The following is a 5,284-nucleotide window of genomic DNA, read 5'->3' as shown; positions in this document are numbered from 1 at the left end:
AGCAGTGTGCAGGATATGTCCGGCCTTTTCCTCCACCCTCATTTCTGTCCCTTTTTCCGGTACCCCCCCCTCCCTCCCGCCCCCCATCTCCTTCCATCCCGATCCCCATCACTTCTCTCTCCCTTCTTCCTTCCCTCTACGGGGTCCCCAGAATCCTGTCTCGACAAATCCTCGAGATGTGACATAGACGTACCATCATCCAAAGTATGTTGGAGCAAGAGTATGTGTGTGTGTGTGTGTGTGTGTGTGTGTGTGTGTGTGTGTGTGTGTGTGTGTGTGATGTGATGTGTGTTGTGTGTGTGTGTGTGTGATGTGACGTGATGTGATGTGATGTGTGTGTGTGTGTGTGTGTGTGTGTGTGTGTGTGTGTGTGTGTGTGATATGATACTATCGCTCGCTAAATTTCATGTTTATAAGTGCACATGGAACAACAGTAAACCTCACATAACTGTCTTCACTAGACCGCTAAAAAAAACAGATGTTTTGTGGAATGCTATTCTAATGTGAAGAAAAGCAGAAAAATGCTTTTTGACCAAGAATGGCTTCCGTACAAACCACTGTTTGAATAATTTCCTTTTTCAGAAGTGGAAAAAAGTCAATCTAATAAGCATCTTTCTTTTTCATTTCGTAATGTTCATATTTATATGACTGTCATCTGTTTTTTTGGAGACATAGTTACCACTCCAGAGATTGCAAGAAATATTAATGTGACAGTTGATTTGACAGTTAACACCCCCCTTCTCTCTCTCTCTCTCTCTCTCTCTCTCTCTCTCTCTCTCTCTCCTTATCTCTTTCCCTCTATCTCTCTTTTTTCTCTCTTTCTCTTAACTTTCCATCTCTTTTCCTCTCCAGCTGGTTTATTCGCATGATTACAAAGTTCTGTATCCAAACTTTTCTTTCTTGCATCAAATACGCGAAATATTGTATATACAAGTTGGGGGGTGGGTTGTTGTTGTTGTTCTTTTTTTTTGGTGGGGAGGTGGGAGGTGGAGGGTTAGTAATGCTTTGAATAATGCACAAGAACTTATTCTCTTTCCCTGCACCTCCTCCACCCTAACAAATAATAGCGATTGACATGTAAAGTGTGCCAGTAAAGAGTTGAAGAATAGCTTTTTTGCAAAAAATGTGTTTTCTTATCGAATGCACTTTGCTGTTTTTGTATTTGGTTCATTGTTTTGTAAAGCGAAATGTGAAAGACCAGCTTCTTTATGTTTCGTAATATATGTGTAATTTAATGTATAATGTCCCTATTGTATTATGCATTCTGTTAATTGAAGTGAAAGAAAAAAGATAACTACACTGCATAAATACGAACAACACGCATGCACAAATACTTCCCTACCTCCCTTCCCACATTTCTCTCTCTCTCTCTCTCTCTCTCTCTCTCTCTCTCTCTCTCTCTCTCTCTCTCTCTCTCTCTCTCTCTCAAATAAACTGATAAAACGGAAATACACTTGGCTAAATGCCAGAAAACCTTCCGGTCCAGTCAATACTAAGTATCATGTTCTTTGAATCAGTACCATTCCTGCGCTGATCATGCCCATGTTTGATTATCCTAAGTTAGATTATTTGCTGTGCTTTTGTTCCCTAGGCTATATATATTCCAATCAAGCAGTATTCACAGAGCCAGCATTCAAGCAATCTAGAAGAAAGTTTCCTAATTCAGCAAAGGTGATGTGAAACCATGAAAAATTACAAGTACGTTCAGGTAATGGAAACTGTCTTTCTGCGTGTACCTGGCATCAGAGAACATGTACTAAAGAATACAAGCACTGTGTTACTAGTGTGTCAAGGTTCCGTGGTCTGGTATTTCTACGGTCTGTGATTTCCATGGTGTATTCCACAACACCGGTGTGTCTGGGACCATTTCCTTTGCGATGTCGTACTTCGTGTTTTATGATATATTCCCCATAATTTCATGGTCCTATGTTCCATTCGCATTCGACATTCCACAGGCCTTATGTTCCCAGTACTGTGCGGTTCTGGTACTATGGTGTTTAGAGCTCATGTTCCAAACTTTGAATTTCAAGGATGTTTTATCTTCCAAGCATTATATTCTTGACCTCCCATACACTTTAGAGATTTGTGGTGTGTTTGTAGCCCATTATGTTTTAAGGTCCATCAGTTTCAAAGTGTTATCATCCAAAGACTGTAGGTAGCGTGCGTAACATGTTCCCATGTTGTTATCTTTAAAAAATCTTTGTTCCTATTACTTTACGCTCAACGGCAGATAAAATCTTAACAAATACATTTATTCTTTGGCTTGACGGGCACGACAGCTGAATGGTTGGAGCACTAGAATTGGTCCAACAGGGTCCATGTTTCTACAACCTATAGCTAATTTCCCAAGGTACGCGTATATCTATATAGTTCTTTGTTCTCACAGTGGAGCGTCCCCCATGGAATATATTCCTGAGGTTGTCTTCTTCCCAAAAGATCATATTCCATCTGGTGTTATTTTCTATGTTTTTATTCAAATAAGAAAGTAGAAGCATTTCAGAATGTCTGTATCTTTTCATGTGTTTGATGGTTTCGTAGCGAAGCTTTAAAACAGTAGAGGTTTTGACAGTACAGTGACTTCATCATGGACTGTATGCCACCGCGACCCACCTACTCCCACCCCAACCCCGATTCCCCTCACCCGACCCTGGATATGATGATGATGGGCATATTTTTGTACAGTACAAGAATCTTCCATCAGGCGAACCATGTCTGGTCGCAAACTTTAGATATTCCGTACTGATACAGAGGTGTATGCAGATGGCAGTGGAGCTTCTGGACAACCAGTAATGCTGGTATCATTGTGCTGCTGCAGAAAATGTGACTGCTCATTTGGTGTGTGTGTGTGTGTGTGTGTGTGTGTGTGTGTGTGTGTGTGTGTGTGTGTGTGTGATAATTAATCACATTGTTTACTTGTGACTGGGACGAAATGCGTGACTGGGAAGGCAGGGAAAGACAAGGAACAGACGGGTGGACTTCAGACAGTCGGGAATGAGGAATGGGGAAGCTACGTTTCAAGAACACAAAGAAACGCAACAAAACAAAGACCAAAAATCAAGATTCCCTCCCGACCTCCCCCCTCCCCACCCCCCCGCCACCCCCCCCCCCCCCCCCCCCTCCCCCCACACACACACCCCCAAAAAAACGCTCTGCGTGTAACCAAGCGTCCCTCTAAGTTTCCATAGAAACATTTGGAAAATGGTAGGGAACCAGAACGGATATCAATCATGCAAAACAACAGGGATCATGAGATCCAGTGTCAGTCTTGATGCATGGTTTGTGCGCCCATCAGTCATTCTGTTCTATAAACCATGCATTTCTTTTGAATAAAACAAAAAGAACGAAATGAAGAAGAAGAAGACAAAAACATCAAAAACGAAGAAAGAGATGGAGTTAGATACGGGGCAGATGGAGATGAAGAGGGAAAGGAGACAACCCACAAAGAAAAGAAAAAGCTGAGAAGGAAGAAAAAAAGAAGAAAAGAAGACGAACGTGAATCTATCGCAGTCTGTCTATCTATCTATCTAGATATACATATAGTTGTGTGTCTGTGTGTGTGTGTGTGTGTGTGTGTGTGTGAATAAATGCTCATGCCTTGCCCGTGAATGCGGACACACATATTCTATTTCCATTTTCCGTTTGTGTGAATGAACACGTTGACTACCCCCTACACCCCCCACCCCCGGCCACCCCCCCCCCCCCTTTCCCACATACACATTCCCACAACCCCTCCCCTTCTTTGCTTCGGTCGAATCTACACCTCACTTCGGATCATACAAAAATTAATACAGTTAATAAATTATTACTTGTGACCCCGGTACACTTGGTAATAAGACATATTCTATTCTATTCTTCTATTCTAATCAATAATTTCAGAAGGTACAGGCAAAATTGACCACCGACACATACAAAAGAACCATTTTGCAGCAAAGAGAGGCTGATGATATATGCGTTAAAAGTTGAAATGTAATGGATTGGATTTTGGACTAAATTTACAGAGCAGAGAAGAGAGAGAGACAGACAGACAGACAGACAGACAGAGAATAGTGATGTTTGTCAAAAGGATGGCAATGTGATCGATCTGGGATTAATGTTGAAGGATATAGGGGGCTTATGATGTATGGGGAAATGGGCTGAAATGAAATCGACTGAGAACTGAACTTGGTGGAGAGTAAATGGTGATGTACGAGGGAAAAGTTGAAATGTAATCGATGTGTAACTGGACTTCTTTGCTTTGCGAGAAGAGATTTTTTTTCAGTCTGCATAGTACATGGTAGACCTATCATTTATTTTCTGGGGGAGAGGGGTAGGGGGGGGGAAGAAAATTTTTAATCAGACAAAAAAAAACTGCATGATAATGATAATCATATGTGTATGTGTGACCATTCATATATATATATATATATATATATATATACATGTGTGTGTGTGTGTGTGTGTGTGTGTGTGTGTGTGTAGGGGCGGGGGGTTGTGGTGTCAGTGTGCGTATATATATATATATATATATATATGTGTGTGTGTGTGTGTGTGTGTGTGTGTGTGTGTGTGTGTGTGTGTGTGTGTGTGTGTGTGTGTGTTTTGCGTGAGTTCGTACATGTATTCGTAAACAAGGATAAGCAGGACGAAGAGAGTGCAGATCTGGGAAAGGGTCGCCTGTTCTTATCTTTCCTCATATTGGCAGCTGTCAATCAGGCTCACCGTAGCTCTCAGATCTTGCATGGAGAACAGCCTACCATGGAACTGGGGCCCTAGGGAGAGTAAAGGGGGGGTGAGTGTTGGAGGTGGGACAGGGTGGAGAAGGGGAAGAGGGCAGAGGTCGCAGAGTCTTGTCCTTGTATAGTCTGCTTTGCGCAGTCAAGTACAAAATGTCCTGTCGTGTAGTTCGTTTTTGTTGTTGTTGTTTTTTTTCTGACGTGTTGTGGTGTGTGTGTGTGTGTGTGTGTGTGTGTGTGTGTGTGTGTGTGTGTGTGTGTGTGTGTGTGTGTGTGTGTGAAAAAAGAGAGCAAAGAGAAAAGGAAGCAGACAGACAAACACACACTAGCCTTTTGGTATGCATGCTTATATTTGTGTACCTCTGCACCCGGAGAAAGGTGAATATTTTGTTTTAATCTTTCATATTCATACAAACAAAATACTCACCGAGTAATCAATTATACAGACTTAACTGGTTGGCAGTGTGGTCTCTTTGTTTGTTTGTTTGTTGTTTGTTTTTTTTGTTTTTTTGTTTTGTTTTATTTTGTTTTTTCCACTTCTACCCAAGTCAATTCTGTGAGGCTCACGATTC

The sequence above is a fragment of the Babylonia areolata genome, chromosome 24 (assembly GCF_041734735.1).
Source record: "Babylonia areolata isolate BAREFJ2019XMU chromosome 24, ASM4173473v1, whole genome shotgun sequence".
Lineage (NCBI taxonomy): Eukaryota > Metazoa > Mollusca > Gastropoda > Neogastropoda > Buccinidae > Babylonia > Babylonia areolata.
Note: the sequence above shows the minus strand (reverse complement) of the source record.